The following is a 23,066-nucleotide window of genomic DNA, read 5'->3' on the forward strand; positions in this document are numbered from 1 at the left end:
TGGACGCGTAGAACCGCTTGGAGACGGGGAAGCGCACAGCGCCCCCTCGCTGTCTGATGTGTTCAGTCAGATCCTGCAGTAGAGCACCTCAAAAATCATAGACAGGCTATTCTGTTCTGATTCACTATATATGTGACCTCAGATTTTTCTGCTGGACATTTTTTAATTTGACCAAATGTTTATTTATGCACTGGCTCTATTTAAATAAATGTACACATAATGTAGACATGAGTGGGGTCAAGCTAAGTTATTTATTTTATATTGTGCATTGTTGGAATGTGCTGAATAAATATTTTCATAATTTTGTAAATGATTTATTCTTTGAAACATTAATATTCAGTTGTGCATTTGCAATGCCTTGATTGTAGTGAGGTTAGTACACAGTTATAGCCATAAATGCAATGGTACTAATAACTGGCATAACAAGTTTTTTCAGGTGTTTCGGTTTTCGGTTTCTGCTAAGAATTGTCATTTCGGTGCATCCCTAGTCCTAAGTATCAGAGCCTTTGCTGTGACTCTCATATATTCTCAGGTAAGTTCTCAGGAACTCAGGTGCGTCCATTTCTTCTGATCATCCTTCAGATGGTTCTACACCTTCATCTGAGTCCAGCTGTCTTTGATGATACTGATTGGACTTGATGAGGAAAGACACACACCTGTCTGTATAAGACCTTACAGCTCACAGTGCATGTTAGAGAACATGAGGATCATGAGGTCAGAGGAGCTGCCTGAAGAGCTCAGAGACAGAACTGTGGTAGTAATACTTATAACTACAGCAGCTGTGCCTACACAACACTTCATATCTAATGTTGTAGAATCAAGTAATAAATGTATGAACATAAGCTGTAATATCATGAAACACTAAACTGTTATTCTGCTCCTAAAAGTCTGAGAGTTTATACTCTGTTGTTCTGTTCCAGCTGCTGGAGGAGAACATTGTCAGGTTTGTGAAGGATGAGCTGAAGAAGATCCAGAAGCTCCTGAGTCCAGATTACCCAGAATGCTCAGAGAGTCAGAGGGAAGATGAGGAGGATGAAGAGCAGAGGAGCAGCAGAGAGTCATTAGTGCAGATCACAGTGCACTTCCTGAGGAGGATGAAGCAGGAGGAGCTGGCTGAGCGTCTGCAGAGCAGTAAGAGGATTTGAAGAGCTTTAACATGATGGAAAGAGGAAATGAAGTTTACATTTACACACTCTGCTGTTAATGTGATGCAGACATCTGTGAATTCTTCTGACTGAAAACACAAACTGTTTGTCTACAACTGATGAACAGATTTCATGGAGACAGAAAATATTTATTTTGCACATTTATTGTAGCGTTCACTTATTAATGACATTTATTGTTTGTTTAGGAACTCGTGCTGCAGAGTGTGGACGTAAACTCAAGTCTAACCTGAGGAAGAAGTTCCAGTGTGTGTTTGAGGGGATCGCTAAAGCAGGAGAGCCGACCCTTCTGAACCAGATCTACACAGAGCTCTACATCACAGAGGGAGGGACTGCAGAGGTCAATGAGGAACATGAGGTCAGACAGATTGAAGCAGCATCCAGGAAAGCACACAGACCAGAAACAAGCATCAGACCAGAAGGCATCTTTAAAGGCTCACCTGGAAGACAGGAACCAATCAGAACAGTGATGACACAGGGAGTGGCTGGCATCGGGAAAACAGTCCTAACACAGAAGTTCACTCTGGACTGGGCTGAAGACAAAGCCAACCAGGACATCCAGTTCACATTTCCATTCACTTTCAGAGAGCTGAATGTGCTGAGAGAGAGAAAGTTCAGCTTGGTGGAACTTGTTCATCACTTCTTCACTGAAACCAAAGAAGCAGGAATCTGCAGCTTTCAGCACCTCCAGGTGGTCTTCATCTTTGATGGTCTGGATGAGTGTCGACTTCCTCTGGACTTCCACAACAATGAGACCCTGACTGATGTCACAGAGTCCACATCGGTGGATGTGCTGCTGACAAACCTCCTCAGGGGGAAGCTGCTTCCCTCTGCTCGCCTCTGGATCACTACAAGACCTGCAGCAGCCAATCAGATCCCACCTGACTGTGTGGACGTGGTGACAGAGGTCAGAGGGTTCACTGACCCACAGAAGGAGGAGTACTTCAGGAAGAGGTTCAGAGAGGAGGAGCAGGCCAGCAGGATCATCTCCCACATCAAGACATCACGAAGCCTCCACATCATGTGCCACATCCCAGTCTTCTGCTGGATCACAGCTACAGTTCTGGAGGACATGTTGGAAACCAGAGAGGGAGGAGAGCTGCCCAAGACCCTGACTGAGATGTACATCCACTTCCTGGTGATTCAGACCAAAGTGAAGAAGATCAAGTATGATGGAGTAGCTCAGACAGATCCACACTGGAGTCCAGAGAGCAGGGAGATGATCCAGTCTCTGGGAAAACTGGCTTTTGATCAGCTGCAGAAAGGAAACCTAATCTTCTATGAATCAGACCTGACAGAGTGTGGCATCGATATCAAAGCAGCCTCAGTGTGCTCAGGAGTGTTCACACAGATCTTTAAAGAGGAGAGAGGCCTGTACCAGGACAAGGTGTTCTGCTTCATCCATCTGAGTGTTCAGGAGTTTCTGGCTGCTCTTCATGTCCATCTGACCTTCATCAGCTCTGCTGTCAACCTGCTGGAACAACAACAAAGAACACCTCTGTTGTCTAATGTCTTTAGAGATAAACCTGAACTAAAACATCTCCACAAGAGTGCTGTGGACAAGTCCTTACAGAGTTCAAGTGGACACCTGGACTTGTTCCTCCGCTTCCTCTTGGGTCTTTCACTGGAGACCAATCAGACTCTTCTACGGGGCCTGCTGACCCAGATCGGAAGTAGCTCACAGACCAATCAGGAAACAGTCCAGTACATCAAGGAGAAGATCAGTGAGAATGTGTCTGCAGAGAGAAGCATCAATCTGTTCCACTGTCTGAATGAACTGAATGATCGTTCTCTAGTGGAGGAGATCCAACAGGCCCTGAGATCAGGACGTCTCTCCACAGATGAACTGTCTCCTGCTCAGTGGTCAGCTCTGGTCTTCATCTTACTGTCATCAGAAGAAGGTCTGGAGGTGTTTGACCTGAAGAAATACTCTGCTTCAGAGGAGGCTCTTCTGAGGCTGCTGCCAGTGGTCAAAGCCTCCAACAAAGTTCTGTAGGTGGATTTATGAACCATTTCAAACATGGTTGATTTTTACATGAGCAGTAAAACACTGACTTTCATTATTTTTTTTCTCAGACTGAGCAGCTGTAACCTCTCAGAGAGAAGCTGTGAAGCTCTGTCTTCAGTTCTCAGCTCCCCGTCCTCTAGTCTGAGAGAGCTGGATCTGAGTAACAATGACCTGCAGGATTCAGGAGTGAAGCAGCTGTCTCGTGGACTGGAGAATCCAGACTGCAGACTGGAGACTCTCAGGTCAGGATCCAGCTTTTTGATCATCAGTTAAATTCTGCTTCATGTTCATGTTGAAGATCTGTTGGATTTTCCTTCTTTCTTCTTGAGTTCATGACATGTTTTGTTCCTCCAGTCTGTCAGGGTGTCTGATCACACAGGAGGGCTGTGCTTCTCTGGCCTCGGCTCTGACCTCCAACCCCTCCTATCTGAGAGAGCTGGACCTGAGCTACAATCATCCAGGAGACTCAGGAGTGAAGCTGCTGTCTGCTTTACTCAACAGTCCAGATTGTAGTCTGGACACTCTCAGGTACACGGAGACCACAGAGCATGATTCCTCCTCAGTCTGTCAGTTTAGGTCATATATCCACAGCTGTTGATGGATGGACTGAAACTGCAGAGAAGAAATAATCACTGATCCCTGATGTTCATCTTCCTCCATCATTAAGTGTCCATCATGTTAACTTCACTTTTCTTTATACACGTTCTTCATGTCAAAATACATACAGACTGATTTTCAGTCACACTTAGTGCAGATAAAATACAAAATGATGCCCTACTTATTAATTTCCTCAGCTGTCAACAATGTCAATGTCATCTTTATTTATATAGCACATTTATAAGGGCATCACCCACCAAAGTGCTTAACATTAAAATACATAAAATAAACTCAAACTGATAAAAAAAAAACATAAAAGAAATAAACTGCAGTAAAATACAATAAAACAAAGATTTTGTGGGGTTTGTGGATGAGAGGACACAGGTGCAGGATGCAGAGCGGTTTCAAAAACAAAAGCCGTCTTTTATTTAAAACTAAAAATCACACTTTGCGTGGTCAAAGGTAAGGTACAAAATAACAAACTAAAAATCACACATTTGTGGCAGAACTAGGTGAGGCAAAAACAACATACTTAGCACAGAAAGAACAGGATCAAAAACAAGGCTAGGCTAGGTCCAAAGTTTAACAAAAAGCAAAAACAAGGTCTAAACGCATGGCATGGCATGGTGCAAACAAAAATACAGGGAGCCAAAGTTCAAAAGTTTCAGAAACAAAAAAAACTCAAGGTCCCAGAGTTCATGAAGGCCCCGGCCATGGGCCAACAGGGGCAACGGAGACAGAGGCCCAGCGAAACGAAAGTCTGGGGTGCTTGAGGGGCAGAGTCAGAAATGGAGGGGACAGGGACCCTCCAGGGTCCGGGCGAAAGCCCAGCATGGACAGGGGTGAGGACCCTCCGGGGTCCGGGCGGAAGCCCAGCATGGACAGAGCTGAGGACCCTGCAGGGTCCGGGCGGAAGCCCAGCATGCACAGAGCTGAGGACCCTCTGGGGTCCGGGCGGAAGCCCAGCATGGACAGAGCTGAGGACCCTCCGGGGTCCGGGCGGAAGCCCAGCATGGACAGAGCTGAGGACCCTCCGGGGTCCGGGCAGAAGCCCAGCATGGACAGAGCTGGATAGAGCTGGGGACCCTCCGGGGTCCGGGCGGAAGCCCAGCATGGACAGGGCTGGGGACCCTCCAGGGTCCGGGCGGAAGCACAGCATGGACATAGCTGAGGACCCTCCGGGGTCCGGGCGGAAGCCCACCAGCGATGGAGACGCGGACCCTCCGGGGTCCGGGCGGAAGACCACCAGCGAAGACGAGGCTGCGGACCCTCCGGGGTCCGGGCAGAACACCAGCGAAGACGAGGCTGCGGACCCTCCGGGGTCCGGGCAGAACACCAGCGCAGAAGACGAAGCAGAAGACCCTCCAGGGTCCAGACAGAAAGCCAGAGCCGAAGACGAAGCAGAAGACCCTCCAGGGTCCAGACAGGAAGCCAGAGCCGAGGACGAGGCAGGGGACCCTCCAGGGTCCAGACAGGAAGCCAGAGCCGAAGACGAGGCAGGGGACCCTTCAGGGTCCAGACAGGAAGCCAGAGCCGAAGACGAGGCAGGGGACCCTTCAGGGTCCAGACAGGAAGCCAGAGCCGAAGACGAGGCAGGGGACCCTCCAGGGTTCAGACAGGAAGCCAGAGCAGGGGACCCTCCAGGGTCCCAACAGGAAACCAGAGCAGGGGACCCTCCAGGGTCTCGACAGGAAGCCAGAGACGAAGACGAAGCAGGGGACCCTCCAGGGTCCCGACCTGAAACCAGAGCAGGGGACTCCCCAGTGACTGGACCAGTCACTGGAGCTGAGGGTCCTTCTGGGTCAGGCCATGGACCCAGATCTGATGACCCTTCAGGGTCAAGGCTGGATGCTTCCCCAGCATCCAGACAGGTGACCTCCAGTGTCTCTGCCACCCCTGTCTTGGCAGGAAGTCCTCTGTGGGGGGCACTGGAGGTCTCTGTGGCAGGTGGCGTCGTGTGGAGCCCGCCCTCTGGCCGAGATGGGGGGGACGACGCCCCTGGGCGGCACCGGAAGGGATGACGTCATCTGGAGCCCGCCCTCTGGCGGCACCGGAAGGGATGGCGTCATCTGGAGCCCACCCTCAGGAGTTGGGGCTGAGTCGACTGGGCGGGGAAACCAAGGGGGCAGCATGGGGGCCACAGGAGCCCGGAACTCCTCCATGTCCTCGAACGCCCTGGCATAATGGAGGTGGAGCCACGGGTTAGCGTTCAGAGCCCCTTCCATCTTGGCTCTCAGTTCCTCCTTGGCTTTCCACAGTTCCCCCAGGATTTGGAGCACGGAGACCCGGTGATCAGTCCATTGCCACACCTCCCCCCTGTCCGTGGGAGGTGATGGCAAGTGGTCAACCATGTCCAGCTCCGCCTGGAGCTTCCTCCTGAGCTGGTTGATAAGACTCCAGTGAATGACCCACTCGTGAGGGGCCACCTCGCGGCTCCGGCTAGAAGCAGCCGAAAGTTCCTGCTCTGCGCCTGCTGTGTCCATTGTTGGCCAGTTTGTGCTGTCATCACCCAAGGGGATTGTGTCTAGTCTTGTCTTCGTCTCTGCCATGCCATGCTATAGCCACGTTTTCCATGCCATGCCATGCCTTTTGTTTGCCATGCTTTGATTTAGGTTTGTTTTTGCCCTGTAGTGGCTTTTCCACGTTAGGTGTGATTTTTAGTTTAGTTTGTTTTGTTTGCCCTCCTGGCTTAATTAAAGGACAATTTGAACTTTGAACCACTCTGCGTCTCTGCAACTGTGTCCTCCCACACCACAAACCCTGACAAAGATACAATCATAAAACATAAAAATCCCCAAGAGCTATTAAGAGCTATAACAACACAATGGTAGAAGGAGGAGTTACTTCAGTCAGAGACAGAGAGCAGTGAGATGCTACAATATTATCACTGTGAACCAGGCTTGTGTTTGCATATAGAGGAACAAACAGTCAGAGACAGTGTGGCTTGTTTGCTGCTTTGGATAAATGCACAATGCTGAGATCAAACCTACACTGTTGCTGCATGAAGAGGAATTTACAGTAAAGCACTGACAGAGAGCAATATTTCACAGAATGGAGGACATGAATAAACACAGAGCAGATCAGGAGAGACTCTTCTGGAGTCGACACAGATGAGTTTCAGTCTGTTTGTGTGTCTCTGACAAACTGAGGAACTCTGCTTCATGTTGATCAGCAGTTTGGACTCATGTTGGTTAGAAAATCATTCTGACTGTGTTTCTTTCTGCAGGGTGGAGCATGGTGGAGAGCAGAGGTTAAAACCTGTTCCGATGAGGTGTAAGTTTGACTCTTTGAGTCTTTCCTCATGTTATTGTGCATGAGTCAGTGTTCTATCAGTCCATCAGAGCTGTTCAACAGGAGAAAGGCTGCTACATGGATGCTAGTAAATGGTCAAATAATAAAAAGACATACCTCATTATCTATTTAAGGCATACAAGGCATGAACACTACAATGTTCCAATTGTACTGAATCGCAGCACTCAGCGGTCTGTGTGGTTTGTGGACATGGCCCAAAAACATGTGTGTTATTTAGAGATCATTCACGCTTCTATACACAAACACACAATGATGCACACAATCAGGAGAGAGTGACACATCCCCCATAGACTCCCTGTCCATTCCATTTAGGAGACCCAGAGGTGAACTGTCCCCTGCAACAACCTAAGCAGACAAAAAACAAAATCCAATAAGAGACAACAAAGGGTTAAAAAGGTCCAAACACAGGAATAAACAGCTCCACAGTCAAAAAGCAGGCAGGACTCAGACACAAAGAATCTCATCCAAAGGGTCAGACTGGACTGATGGACTGAAGAGTGAAGACACTGAGACACTGAGCTGTGAGCAGCATGTATATATTCCCCATATATACACAGTGTAATTGATGGACTGCAAAGGAGCCATAAAACCATCAGTTCTGGTTCTGGTTCTGAGCTTGACCGTCTACCGCCATGCTGCACAATGGTGTCTAAGGATCTGCTGCTACTTAACAACAACCGCCAGCAGGTGGCAGAAGTTGGTCGGGAAATCAAAGGGAACGCAAAGTCTACATTAAAATGGAAGATCCACAAGCTTCATCTGCAAGTTCAAAGGATACTGTAGCGGCAATGTTCTAAACAGAAATAACAAAACCACCTAGGCTGTGTGTGACAGGCTTTGTCTGACGCGTGTCCATAGTTGTTGCTGATTGAAAGAATCCAACAGGCGGTTCGGCTTAATTCATTTGTTTAATTCAGTCTTTGTTCACTTACATGGAAGTCCATTTCTTAAATCTTTATAATGAAAAATTATGTGGTTGAAACACACGGTCAAAATAAATGGTTACAAAACACGGTCAAAAACTTTTTGGCGTGACGACCACACAGCCTTCCAAAAACCATCTAATCCAAGTGCACCTGTGTGCATTACCTAAATAAATTTGGCTCCACCCAAGGACGGATGGAGCGGCCGCCCACTGGTAATTTAACATTACGCCAATTTGCATCTAACTTAGGAAAATACTTATTCAAATTTATAAACCAAATTAAGGAAAAATACACAAAATAAATTATCCCCATTATGGCATCTACAGATACTAATGAACAAATTGCTGATCTGCAAAGGGAAATTGAAGAAATAACACATCTACTTCAAAATGAAGGTGAGAATAAAAGGCAAGACATAAAGGAAACAATAAAATATAAAGAAAAAGCAACCAGAGCAACTCAGATATAGTTCGTCGCACTGAAAGAATAAAAGCACCAACAGAAAAAATGCTTGCATATCAAAGAGATGAAGCAAATAAAAGGGAAAGAAAACTCGTGATTTTATACGAACAGTGGAAAATGCAAGCAAGAGAGACAAGAGAAAGCTTAAAGTCTGACATCAGTGAAACGCAGCTGTCATCATGTGCAGACAATCTGGAGAAAGGAAGGGATGATGTCATGAAACTTTACAATGAAATAAGAAGCTATGTAGCACCATCAGCTGATTTACGGAGAAGAATTGATGCATGTGAAGCAGTGACTCGTGACATCATGAAAATTATCTTTGAAAGACTGACTGGCATTGTTGGAGACTTTGAGGCAGAGCATGAAAGAGTTTGTCTACTTAAGCTTTTCGATCGTTATTATGCACTTTCCATATATGGTTCCACTGCTGCAAACACTGGAGGAGCAACACAAGAAAGAAATAGAAATCCAGAAACAAGAGCTAGAATGTCTACAGGGCGAAAAGGATGTAAAGGCAGCTCTATTACATATGCCTCATGTAAAGGGACTGTAAATACTGAACGACTGTGATGAAGACCAAAGACTGTTACAAAACTGCCTGAATGGACAGCTGCCAGGTGGAATCGCAACGTCACAAAGACCTTGATGGAGGGCAAAGATTTTCCTGCTTCAGTGATTTTGCTACATTTCTGACAATGGAAGCAGAAGTTGCCTGTAACCCAGTCACTTCCATTCATGCACTTCGTTCTCTGGATGTAAACAATGACAAAAGATCTAAAGGACATTAAAAGGAACAAAGCAAGTGTGTTTAACATGAAAGCAGCTGTACAAACGGACAGACAGCTAGTGACCAGAGTGCATTTGGGATCTCCATGCATATTGTGAGGACACACATCAGCTCCACAAGTGCCCAAACCTCATAAAAATGTCTCTTGAAGATATAAGGGCATATGTTAAAGACAACAATCTGTGTTATGTTTGAAGAAAGGTCACAGTGCAAAAGACTGTTGACACCGCCTCACCTGTGACGTTTGTGCAAAAAGGCACCCGTCCTGTCTTCATGATGAACATTTCAACAAAGATCTAAAAGGACAAAGGCATGTGAGTAGAGAAAATGCACTAATAATAATAATAATAATAATAATAATAATAATAATAATAATAATAATAATAATAATACATTTTAGTTGTAATGCACTTTACATTTGCGAGCAAATCTCAAAGTGCTACATAAAATCAGCAAGGCAACAGTGTACACTAGTCATTAAAATTATCAGGGCAACATTATAAAACTAATCAATAAATAGGGGTTAAAAGAACAAAAGAAGAAAAGCAGAAAGAAAACCAAACATAAAAACCAACATAAAACTGTCCTAGCTGGAATAGGCTTCCAGGAAAAGGAAGGTCTTTAAGCCTTTTTTATAAGCATCCACCGTTTGTGGAGCTCTAAGGTGGTCTGGCAGAGCGTTCCACAGACGGGGAGCAGCAGCTGCAAAGGCCCTGTCGCCCATACTTTTTAAAAGAGTTCTGGGTGGCTGCAATCTGTGACTGTTGCCTGACCGGGTTCTATTGTTTGTGTGTGAAGTGAGGAGTTCCCTGAGATAATCTGGGGCATTAGCGTGGAGACAGAGGTGAGTGTGGAGGAGGAGTTTGTACTTTATACGGGAGCGGATGGGGAGCCAATTGATGGGAGGTGCCGATTTGAATGGCTGAGGTTTCGGAACTATTCAGCTGCAGGAAGTTTTGACTCATCCACCCCTTTATCTCCTCAAGGCAGGAAGAGAGGCGTGTGATGTTGGCAGATGGGGTGGAGGGGGTGACCTTAATGTACAGCTGTGTGTCATCAGCATAGCAGTGGAATGAGATTCCATGCCTGCTGATGACACGTCCAAGGGGGAGCATGTATATGGTGAAGAGGGTCGGACCGAGCACTGAGCCCTGGGGGACCCCACTGGTCTTAATGTGGGGCCGGGATGTTGCATCCCCCAGGGCTACAAACTCAGTCCGCCCTGTGAGGTATGATTGAAACCAGTTGAGAGTTGTGTTATTGAGTCCAATGTAATGCTGGAGACGGTGGAGGAGGATGTGGTGGTCAACAGTGTCAAATGCAGCAGTGAGGTCGAGAAGGATGAGAAGAGATGGGTGTCCAGAGTCAGAGGCCATTAACAGATCATTAGTGATTCTGATGAGTGCAGTTTCTGTGCTATGTGATGTTCGAAAACCAGATTGGAATTTTTCATATAAATTTTGTGTCTTGAGGTGATTATGTAATTTAGCAGAGACAGCTTTTTCTAGGATTTTGGAAACGAATGGAAGGTTGGAGATTGGTCTGTAATTGGAAAGAACCTCTGGGTCTAGAGTGGGTTTTTTGAGGTGAGGCCTGATAAGAGCATGTGGCACCACCACAAAACTGAGAAAATGTATGTGCATGAGTATATGTATGTTTCCTTCCTGTTTCCTGCTGTGTCATGCAGGTTAGCTGGGTGGGGCTTAGATTTGAAAAAGGGCGAGTGAGAAAAGTTTGGGAGGGGGAGAGATAGACTGAGGACCAGGAAGGAAGGGAGTCTGTGTTTCTTCAGGGCCCATGGGGGTTTTTCTGGGAAAAGTGGACCCCAGCGAAACTACACAAGAAGGGACTCTTAGCCTGAAGTGAGAATAAAGACTGGGAAGAGAATCACCTCACCACAAAGCCTGGATGGAAACCCCTGGTGTCCAGGGTGAGTGAGGGAGAAGCTTCTAATTCGTTTTTTGCTACAACTGGTATTTTGGACTTTATTTTTGTTACCTTTTGAAAGACTTTGGGATTTATGGGACCTTTTCATTTGGAATGGACATTGCCACCCACAGGATAAGAAAACGGACATTTTTCTTTTTCTTTTCTTCTCTCTTAGTAGGATGTGCCTTTGGCCTCCTTTTGGACTGCCTGTTGTGTTGAGAGTTTTGTGGGAAAGGGGTGGAATTTTTGTTGGGTGAGAAATACTTAAATAACGCAGTAACTCCCATGGATGCAATCTGCGCACTGGAAAGTGACTTTAGAGAAGCCAGCGGAAATGACAGCACAGTGTCTCAAGAGGACCTTATCTTCCTGGACAAGCTTCAAGAAGGCATAAAGAAAACGGAAGAAGGGCATTACAAGATGCCATTGCCATTCAAGGAAAGGGCACAAATGCCTGATAACAGACAGCTCGCAGAAGTCCGCCTCAATCAGCTCAATAGAAAACTCACTCGAGATGAGAAATACAGACAGGATTACATCAAATACATGAATGGCATCATTGAAAGAGGTGAAGCAGAGGAAGCTAAAGATGATGGACTCCCTGGTAAGACATGGTATATACCACATCATGGCATCTATCACCCAAAGAAGCCTGAAAAGCTGCGCGTTGTGTTCGACTGCTCAGCCAAACATAAAGGAACCAGTCTCAACGAACATCTTCTGGCTGGCCCAGACATGATCAACAATCTGACAGGTGTCCTTGTACTCTTTAGGCAACATCAAATAGCCCTATTATGTGACATAGAAAAATGTTCCATCAATTCCAAGTCAGAGAAAATGACCGCAACTACCCCTTCTTATGGTGGAAAAATGGAGACACAAGCACGCAACCTCAAACGTACAGGATGACAGTACATCTCTTTGGTGCTGTCTCTTCACCATGTGCAAACTATGCACTGAAACATCTAGCCAAAGAGAATAGCCGTACATTCCAACTGGGCTCTCAGTTCATAGCTAGAGACTTTTACATAGATGATGGAGTCACGAGTGTAAAGAGTGGAAGATGGCATACAGCTAGCTTGAGAGGCACGTGAGCTATGTGCCAGAGGAGGCCTGCGGCTGCATAAATTTGTGTCCAACAGCAGTACTGTCCTAAGCAGCATACCAGCATCAGAGCATGCAATTGACATCAAAACAAAAGACCTTGCTCTCTGTGAGACACAAACAGAGAGAGAACTAGGCATTCAGATCTACACCAAGATGGCGGCGCAGACACGTGCGGCGGCTTCTCTCTCTCCCGATTCTTTGTTGTTTTCGTGTTCTATGTTACACGTGCCGCAGACTTATAGTAAGTCATCGCCGTGTTTGTATGTCAGGAAGCGCACATACAGCCGTGAGCTACTTTATAACATCAGCAGAACTGTAAATGTTGAGTTAGACCCTGCACTCGCTGAAGAGCTACGGGACTGTGGACTACTCCGCCTGCCGGCACCTCTACCGGCCCCTGCAACACCATCTCGCCCGCAGTGGAAGCGCCACAGACGGTGTGAAAGGAAGCAGAAGAGGGGCAAGCGCGGAGGGATACGGACCAGGCTAGCGGCTAACCCACATAAGCCGGCCATCCCTAGCATCGTACTGGCCAACGTACGCTCTTTGGACAACAAAATGGACTATATCCGGCTACTTCGCGCCACACAGAGGACTATAAGGGAGTGTTGTGTGTTTGTGTTTACGGAAACATGGCTGAATGACAGCATCCCGGACTCCGCCATTCAGCTCGACCACCTAGCGTGTTTCAGAGCGGACAGAGCCTTGGTTGAAGGAGGTAAGACCTGCGGCGGCGGGCTCTGTGTTTACATCAATGACTCTTGGTGTCGGGACGCTGCTGTGGTCTCCAAACACTGCTCGCCACTTGCGGAGCTTATTATTATTAAGTGCCGGCCGTTTTACCTGCCACGGGAGTTTACAGCTATACTGCTTGTAGCTGCGTACATCCCGCCGAGCTCCAGCAACAACAACAGGAGCGACGCACTGAATGAGCTCTACCTGCAGGTCAGTGAGCAGCAGACAGCCCACCCGGATGCTTTTCTCATCCTGGCGGGTGATTTCAACCATGCAGACCCCAAGACTGTGTTTCCAAAACTTTACAAACACACTGGACAATGTTTACACCACCCAGAGAGGCGCGTACAAAGCCCTCCCCCTCCCCCACCTCGGAGCTTCTGATCACATCACTGTTATGCTAATGCCAGCATACAGACCACTGGTAAAAGTTGCCAAACCGGTCCGAAAAGAAGTGAGAGTGTGGCCGGAGGGAGCCACAGGAGCTTTACAGGACTGTTTCAGCACAACAGACTGGGATGTGTTTAAGCAGGCTGCAACCCACAACAACTGCACTGACCTCCAGGAGTACTCAGAGACTGTCACTGCTTACATCACCAAATGCATTGATGATGTAACTGAAACCAGGACTGTCAGCATTCGGGCCAGTCAGAAACCATGGCTGACAGGGGAGGTCTACAGGCTGCTGAGGGCCAGGAACGCTGCCTTCAGAAGAGGCGACGACACCAGCCTAAGGTTAGCCAGAGCCGACCTGTCCCGTGGCATCAGGAAGGCGAAGAGACAGTAGAGTTGCCCACCACTTCAGCGACAGCAGGGACACCCGGAGCCTGTGGCGGGGGATACAGACCATCACAGACTACAAGCCCCCACCACAGACCTGTGACAGCAACAGCTCTCTGCTGAACCAGCTGAATGACTTCTTCGGACACTTTGAAGCACTCAACAGCACTCCTGCACAAAAGATCACATCCTCTCCCACTGACCAGGTATTTTCCCTGTCCCGAGCCAGCGTGAAGACATCTCTCAGCCAGATCAACGCAGGCAAAGCTCCTGGTCCTGACAACATACCTGGCCGTGTGCTCAGAGACTGTGCTGAGGAGCTCGCTGAGGTGTTTACAGACATCTTCAACATCTCACTGAGCCAGGCTGTTGTCCCCACCTGCTTCAAAGCCACCACAATCATCCCTGTGCCGAAGAAGTCCACCCCCGCCTGCTTCAATGACTACCGTCCAGTAGCACTCACACCCATCATCATGAAGTGCTTTGAACGGTTAGTCATGAAACACATCCAGACGGCCCTCCCTCCCTCCCTGGACCCCTTCCAGTTTGCATATCGGCCCAACTGGTCAACCAGTGATGCCGTTTCCACAGCACTCCACACAGCTCTCACCCACCTGGAAAATAAAGACTCATACGTTCGAATGCTGTTCATAGACTTCAGCTCAGCATTCAACACCATCATCCCACAGCAGCTCATCAACAAACTGGACCAGCTGGGGCTGAACTCCTTGCTGTGCAACTGGCTGCTGGACTTCCTCACCGGGAGACCTCAGACAGTGCAGGTCGGCAGAAACACATCCAGCACCATCATAATGAACACCGGGGCTCCCCAAGGATGTGTGCTGAGCCCCCTCCTCTTCACTCTGCTGACCCATGACTGCACGCCAACACACAACACCAACATCTTTGTGAAGTTTGCGGACGACACAACTGTGGTGGGTCTCATCTCCGGTGGAGATGAAACACAATACAGGAATGAGGTGCACCTTCTGGCCGAGTGGTGCAGAGACCACAACCTCTCCCTGAATGTGGAGAAGACAAAGGAGATGGTTGTGGACTACAGGAGAGCACACAGTCAGCACACCCCTCTGACCATCGACGGTGCTGCTGTGGAGCAGGTGAGCAGCACCAAGTTCCTGGGTGTGCACATCACTGAGGACCTCTCCTGGACTAACAACACTGCATCACTGACCAAGAAGGCACAGCAGCGCCTCTACTTCCTCCGCAAGCTCAAAAGAGCCAGAGCCCCTCCCTCCATCCTGTGCACCTTCTACAGAGGGGCTGTTGAGAGCATCCTGTCCAGCTGCATCACTGTGTGGTACGGAGCCTGCACCGCCACCTGCAGGAAGACGCTTCATCGCATAGTGAGAGCAGCTGAGAGGATCATCGGCGTCCCTCTCCCCTCCCTCCAAGACCTCTACGACAGCCGTCTCACCCGAAAGGCTCTCCGCATCACAGGAGACCCCACCCACCCTTCACACCGCTTCTTCAGTCTGCTGCCATCAGGAAAGAGACTGCGCAGCCTCCGGGCCAGGACCAGCAGACTGAGGGACAGCTTCATCCACCAGGCTGTCAGGAAGCTGAACTCTCTCCCTGCTGCGCCCCACTTTCTCCCCCTTCCCTGACACCACCCCCCACCCCACCCCACCCCCTACCCCTACCACCATCCCCCCACCCCTACCACCACCCCACCACCCAAGATAGGAACTCTTTGTACCAGCCACTTTACCAAAGGAACTCTGTGCACCAGCCACTTTACCCTGTGCATTCTCTTGCACCTTAGTCATGTCATACCAGTCTCATATAAGCTGCTATAACTTAAACTATTCCTGGACTGTTTACATTATGCCAACTGCACTGTCTTGCACTATACATCTTTTGCACTCTTACTGCATTGTGCCTTCATTATGTGCCTTGTATTTTGTGTGTGCCTCATTGTAGGTATTTATCTTTAGTTTTTAGTTACATGTTATATGTTGCGGAGTGAAGAGTAACGCAATTTCGATTCTCTGTATGTCCAGCACATATAGCAGATTTGACAATAAAGCTGACTTTGACTTTGACTTGACTTCATTGGAACATAGAAAAGAACTGTTTTACTTTCAATATTGCCCTGAAAGACCAACCTCCCACACGTCGTGGAATATTATCCACAGTTGCAGCGATATATGATCCTCTGGGTTCAGAGCTTCCTGTCGGAGATCCTGAGGTGAGAAAGGTGCAAACATTACACACACAAACTGCAGAAAATACAAACCTCACTGATCATCTGGCAAAGTTTTCATCCTGGTCTCATGCAGTTAGTGCTGTGGCACGTCTTAGATGCCGCCTACTGAACGACAAGTCAAACACACACTCTACAGTTAACGAATGACAATAAGCAGAACTTGTGATCATCAAAGTTCTACAGAGACAAACATATCATGAAGAAATAAAGATACTAAGCAGAGGTAAACCATTACCAAAGAACAACAAACTTCATAATCTTGATTCCTTTTTTGCCTTTTTTTCCACTAGGATGAGAGGCCAAGCAGTGGTTAGCTTTGAGCTTAAAGCAAAACAGCAGCAACATGGACTCACAGGGCGGGTGCAGCCACACGCCACAGGCCTAGTTAGGCCGATGCAGGGCCACCGTCCCTGCCACAAAAAGAGCCTTTTATCATGTGTCAGATACAGTTAGCTGTGGCTGAATCCAATGGTTTACATGGCATTACGCTGGAAGTACTGCTGGAAAGGCTACATACCAAACAGGCAGCGTGATGGCAGAGGAAGAACTGGTGTGTGGCGTTCACCGCAGCCACACTATGGGCACGATGTTTGGACGGCCATGGCCAATGGCAGCACGAGCGACAAGGGGATGTGTAACAGCGTGTTTCATAAAGCCACAGTAAAAGAATAAGGAGATGGACAGCACTTAGCCCACATGTAGCCCACCTGGAGCACCCGGAGACAGGAAATGGACACGAGGCGCACAGCGTGGGAAGAGAGAAAGAGGGGGGCGAAGACAGGCACCTAAATACATGTAGGCCCCGCCCACCTATGCTAATGAAGCAAACACAATCAGTGATCACAGCAATGCCTCAAACATCTCTCATGCCACACTCTCTTCCTGCACTGGCTGCCTCTGACTTTTACAGCTGCTTCCAACATTTGATTTCTTCTTTTAAAGCGCTAAATGCTTTGAAGCCACATTATATTTCTGACCTTTGAACACACTGTGAACCTTCACGGCCCTGAGGCCCTCAGATGTGGCTCTCCTGGTGGATCCAAATCTAGATTCCAAACAAAGAGGACAGAGAGTTTGTCCTCAGAGGCTCCAAGCTGTGGAAGTCCTATCCAGTTTGTGTTTGAACACAAAGCTGATAGTTGTGTGTTTGTTCATTCAAACATTAGTGACAAAAAGTCTGATGATAAACTTTGTATGAATGAACAACACATCAGTCAGTAAAGACAGAATGAAGCCATCAGATGTGTCAGATGATAAACTGCAGCTGTGTCTTTTTCTCTCCATCAGATTTCTGTCAACTTGAAGTCGACACAAACTCAGTGAACACAAAGCTCAAACTGTCTGACAACAACAGGAAGGTGACACATGTGGAGGAGGAGCAGCCATATCCTGATCATCCAGACAGATTTGACTGGTGTGATCAGCTGCTGTGTAGAAATGTTCTGACTGGTCGCTGTTACTGGGAGGTCGAGTGGAGAGGAAGGGTTTATATATCAGTGAGTTACAGAAGAATCAGAAGGAAAGGAGCCAGTAATGACTGCTGGTTTGGAAGAAACAATCAGTCCTGGAGTCTGATCTGCTCTGATGATGGTTACTGTGTCTGGCACAATAACAGAGAAACATCCATCTCCTCCTCCTCTGTCTCTGACAGAGCAGCAGTGTATGTGGACTGTCCTGCTGGCACTCTGTCCTTCTACAGAGTCTCCTCTGACACACTGATCCACCTCCACACCTTCAGCACCACATTCACTCAGCCTCTACATGCTGGGTTTGGGTTCTGGTCTCCTGGTTCCTTAGTGAGTCTGTGCTGTGTGTAGAAGCAGAGTGTGTGGAAGTGACAGCAGCTTCAACTTTGTGCTTTAAATGTTGATGATGTTTCACTTTCATTTGAATCACTGACTGTGATTTCAGGTCAGAACATGTTTTTGTCTTAGAAGCAGTGAAATGAGCTCCTAACCACTGAACTCCTGTAAAAACTGCACTGATGGATCTTCTTGTTCTGGATGATCCTGGACAGATGGAGTTCAGCTTTTCTCTTCTCCTGTTCCTGATTGGTGGAAGCAGCAGAGCTCCACCTGTAACAAACACTGACCTCCATCTGTCTCTGTGTGATGATGAAATATATACTGGTACCACACATTCAGAGTGATGCTTGATATTGATCAGAGTGATGGTACCATCAGTCAAAGCGACAGTGATCTGTGCAGCACTTGTGTGATGACCTGACCTCCAGCACCAACACAGCAGCAGTCATGACATGAAGAATGTGAAGCTGAATTTATGATCATGAACTTTGACATTTAGTTTACTTTGTGTTGTCATCAGTTATACTCCACACCTTTTTCTTTGCCTTAAAGCCATTAACAAAAATGAAACAAATATGAACTTGGTTCAGCTACAGGGCAGAGAGGGCACATCATGTGACCGACCAACATAGATCTAAGTTGTTATTATATCGGTCCATTTACTATTGTTTTGGACCACACAGACTGACTAGGGAGGAGTTGTGATCAAACCACCAACCTTCCGGTTATTGGACAACCCTGCTATACCACTGAGCCACTGCTGCCCAATACCCATTCATAAATTGTGCCCATCCAAGATCTTTGCCCGAAGGCGTGCTCCCCTTCCCACCAGTGCTCTTATATATTGTTTTAGTGTCAGTGTGAAAAAATCCCAGGTGTTCAGTTTCCGGTTTTCCTTCAGTTTTGTGTTTCTTGTGATGTATATTGCATGTTTTGCGAATTGTCCAGTTAGGTTGATTATTGTATTGTTCTTGTAGTTGGATGTGTCCCCAAAGAGGAGGAACAGTCTCCACTCTTCCTCCCCCTCCCATGCCATGCCTGTTCTATCCTTGAGGAGGGTTCTCAGCCTTCTCAGTAAGGGGGTGAGTGGCGGACAGTCCAGGAACATGTGCTCGATGGTTTCCTCCGTTGCTCCGCAGATAGCACAGCCCCTGGCAAAGACCTCCTTGTTAATCTGGTGCAGCATGATCCCAGGGTGTGTCTTCCTGTGTCTTTGTCTGAAGTTGGTGTTATAGTGGCCCAGATACTTTCTCCCCGCAGGCCGGGGAAGGCCCTCCCCCATGCCCGGTCAGCTGCTGGGGCTCTCCGTCTGCCGTGGACAAACATCTGTTAGAGGGCCTTCGTCTTGATGTCACTAAGATTGGCTCCGGCCTGCGGGAGAGAGAACTTGCACACACTCTTCTTAGTTGGTGCTGGCTGCCTCTTTTCCCACAGCAGCTTAAGCCACCGCTGAGGGATAGAGGCAGCCAGCTTAGCACACACCTCCTGAATTGCACCTTTCCCGTGCCTCACCCGCTTCTTCCTCAGGATGGTCAGGATCTCCGCAGCATCGAGGCCACCGGCTTGGGTGACAATGTCCCTCCGCCTGACCAAACCAGCCCTCTCCATCACGGCGCAGACCACCTCCTTCCCTCCCCAGGTAATCTCTGGGTTTTTAAAGAGGGGCTGCACCCTCGCCTGGAGGACGTTGTCCACCCCAGCCTCCAGCAGAGGCCTCAACCCAGCCCACGCTGTCATGATCTCCTCCGCCAGAGGGTGGCCCGAGATGCAGGTCCTGCATGAGAAAGTGTTTCCATACAAAGCTGTTGCTGTCGGGTGTTATGATTTTTTTGACCAGTTTGACTCTTAGTGCGTGTTTTCTGCAGTCTAAGCTGACTGGCCTCAGGCCGCCTTTGTCCTCCGGCTGGATCATGACATCGTGGGCTACCTGGTTCATCTTTGACCCCCACAGGAAGCTGCCGATGACCTCGTTGATGTTCTTTTCCCGCTGCGGAGACGGGGGACAGACAGCCAGCACATGGTTCACCAAAGAGAGCACTAGTGAGTTTATGACGGTGACCTTCCCTTTTATCCCCATCCTTCTCTGTTTCCACATGTTTATTACCTTTTGCATTTTTCCCTGCACTCCCTCCCAGTTCTTTTCGTTTGCCTTCTCTTCGTTCTTCCCCATCCATACTCCCAGTATTTTAACCATATCTCCTGTGTCCTGGAACCCCCATATGTTCACCGTGCTTTACTCCGCCCCAGACCTCATGATTTGTGTCTTTTTTGTGTTCATTTTAGCTCCCGATGCCTCACAGTATGATTTTACTTTCCCCACCACCCGCTAAACGCTATCTTTATCCACCACTGTGATATTTGTGTCATCTGCATACTGCACTATTTTACAGTAAGCAGAATCACCCACCTCTACACCCTGGATGCCCTCGTCACCATTGACCGCTGCCGCCATAGGCTCCGTGACCAGGGTGAAGAGCATGGCAGACTGCAGGCATCCCTGTCGGATGGACCTGCCCAGCGAGAATGCACCGCTGCACATGCCATTCACTTTAACGCAGCTGGTGGCCCCGCTGTACAAAGTCCTGATCCATTTAATGTACCGCTCTCCGAACCCCAGCCTCTCCAGGACTCACCACAAAAAGGCGTGTTCAACACGGTCAAACACTTTTTCAAAGTCAATGCTAATCAAAAAACCCCCAGTTGTGCACGTGTCTGATCAGGCACCTGACGGCCAGGACAGAGTCCGAGATGTCTCTTCCCGGCACGCCGTACGCCTGACCAGGACCCACCACCCCCTCTATCACCTGTTTTAACCTATTTGCCAGTGTTTTCGCCAGAATTTTATAGTCAGTGTTCAGTAAGCTGATTGGTCTGTAGTTTTCCAGTTTATTTTTCCTCCCCTTTCTTTTTTTGTTATAACTCCTTTTGAAAAGTTTTCAGTTGTTTTTCCCTTCTTTTCTGCGTAGATCACCAGTAGGATAGGGGCCAGTTGTAGTTTAAAGACCTTATAAAACTCGGCCGTCAGGCCGTCCCATCCTGGGCTTCTGTTGCTGTTAAGCCCATCAATGGCTACCATGAGCTGCTGCAGGGTGAGGTCGGAGTCACAGATCCCTCTATCGGCTTCATCCAGTGTTCTGTGTAGGTGAGCTATGTTTCTGTCCATGTGTTCTTAGCTGATATTTTGGCTGGTGAACAGTTCTTTATAAAAATCCTGCGCTGCTAAAAGCACATCTTCAATTTCACTAACAGTTTTTCCCTCTTTGTTGATAATCTCTTTTATATATGCCCTTTGTTGTTTTTGTTTTTCCATGCCCAAAAAAAATGCTGTGGATTTTTCGCCCTCTATTAAGTACTCCGCCTTCGCCCTGATCGCTGCTGCCTTGCTTTTGTTTACAGTTATATTGTGTAGCTTGGATTGAGCCACTGACAGAACTGTTATGTCTCTTTTTGGGTCCTCTGGGTCCGGAACAGAAGTCAGCAAGACAGCATTCTGGAATGAAAAGCATTCCAGAATAAAAGAAAGTATTCCCAAATGAAAGGCAGAAATCTAGAATGAGTGGCAGCATACCAGAATAGACATCCACCCACTCCAGAATGATAGGCAGGATTCCGGAATTAAACCCCTAACCCGACAGCGGCCTGTGACATCATGGAAGTCAGCATTCTGAAATGGAAGGCAACATTCTCGGTCCAGCAATTTTAAAATGATAGTTTTTAGAAGTGTCAGATTGACTGTGCCACGTTTTGGTCCTCAGACATGGAGGAGCATAAGGTGATCTTGGAGATGAAAAGATCCGTTGTTGGCAGGATTTGAACCTGCGCAGGGAAACGCCAATGGATTTCAAGTCCATCGCCTTAACCACTCGGGCACAACAACTGTATGATTTGCTGTACCATTGGGGATACAGTACAGACAATGACATTTATGTAAGCTAGAATAACAAAATCAATTGTGAATAGAAATTAAATCAAATATGTCAAGGTGCTTTAACATTAATATAAGTTGTTCACTGGCGCTCCTCATACAGACACATGTCCAGGAGTCAGGCGTGTGCACAGCTTGTTTACGGTGAGGGCAGCTACTGAGAACATGTGTTCTATTCAACTAGCATCCTGATTAAAAAGAAAGAAAGACATTCCAAGTACAAGTACTTCATGTGACCTGAGTATTCACAGAATATATTCACATATTCTGACGGAGCACTGCTACATGTCAAGTCAAGCCTAAGACAAAAACTTCTCCACCCTAACCAAAAGCCATGGTGCCGTAACATTGATGATGAGGAAGAGGAGTTGTTCTCAGCTAACCAACGTGCAGCAGCTGATCAATGAACACAGCTGCACTGCTTCCTGAACCAAACTGGGCCAGCTCTCCTCCTGCAGCCCCCTTTTCAGTCTGAATGCACTTCTTTCTTCATCAGTCTTACTATATCCCTACAGGAAGAAAGACTCTGAATATGTTTACTTCAGACAATAGGGTGACCTTGGTGTCAGCGATTTCACGTCTGAAATAGTTCAGTGCTCCTGTTGAAGTCTGTTAGTCTAGGGTTATCATTTTTTTGTTTTCCGACAAAATGACAGGTGTGTTAAACTTTTCCAGGGCCAGTTAGCTCAGTTGGTTAGAGCGTGGTGCTAATAACGCCAAGGTCGCGGGTTCTGTGATTTATGCTGAGAAACAGACTTTAGTATGAACACACCTTACGCAAGCCACGCTGGAAGGGTGTGCTTACTCTGTCTCTGAGAAGTATCTGTGACACTCCTTTGAGGACAACAATTTTCACATTTTAGACAGAGAGGAAAGGTGGTTTGAAAGAGGAGTCAATGAAGCATCTATGTTAAGCTGGAAAAACCTTCCCTTAACAGAGGTGGTGGTCTCAGACGTCATCTGACATACAATGCAGCGATTCCATCCATTCCAGGAAGTTTTCCTCCAAGTCACATACTCACAGCAAGAACAAAGGGCTGTCAACCAGTCCCCCTCCGGCAGTCTCACAGGCTAACGACTGTGAGACACACCTGTCACAGGCAGCCAGACCATCACAGGTAATCATGGAAACATTTAGCGCCATTGTTTGTAAGTTTTACCCAGACCCACCCACTGAGGTCTGCAACCACCCACTGAGGTCTACAACCACATATAAACCATTGTTTCCCCACCAACAGTTAGAACTGATGAAGCTGCTTGGATGAGCTGCGAAACGTCTTCAAGAAAACTCTACAAGTCC

At 47.7% G+C, this 23,066-nt stretch overlaps 1 long non-coding RNA gene and 1 other non-coding gene across 2 annotated transcripts; one reads left to right on the forward strand and one right to left on the reverse strand.

Annotated features, from left to right (window-relative positions):
• The first annotated feature begins 17,870 nt into the window (after positions 1-17,870).
• LOC114430741 (uncharacterized) lies at positions 17,871-23,060 on the forward strand. Its single transcript, XR_003670016.1, has 4 exons — positions 17,871-19,881; positions 20,808-20,983; positions 22,705-22,884; positions 23,005-23,060. It is a non-coding gene; the product is annotated as an uncharacterized LOC114430741 (long non-coding RNA).
• trnas-uga (transfer RNA serine (anticodon UGA)) lies at positions 21,637-21,718 on the reverse strand. Its single transcript has one exon. It is a non-coding gene; the product is annotated as a tRNA-Ser (tRNA).
• Positions 23,061-23,066: the final 6 nt, after the last annotated feature.

Source organism: Parambassis ranga, unplaced genomic scaffold, assembly GCF_900634625.1.
Source record: "Parambassis ranga unplaced genomic scaffold, fParRan2.1 scaffold_27_arrow_ctg1, whole genome shotgun sequence".
NCBI classification, from domain to species: domain Eukaryota; kingdom Metazoa; phylum Chordata; class Actinopteri; family Ambassidae; genus Parambassis; species Parambassis ranga.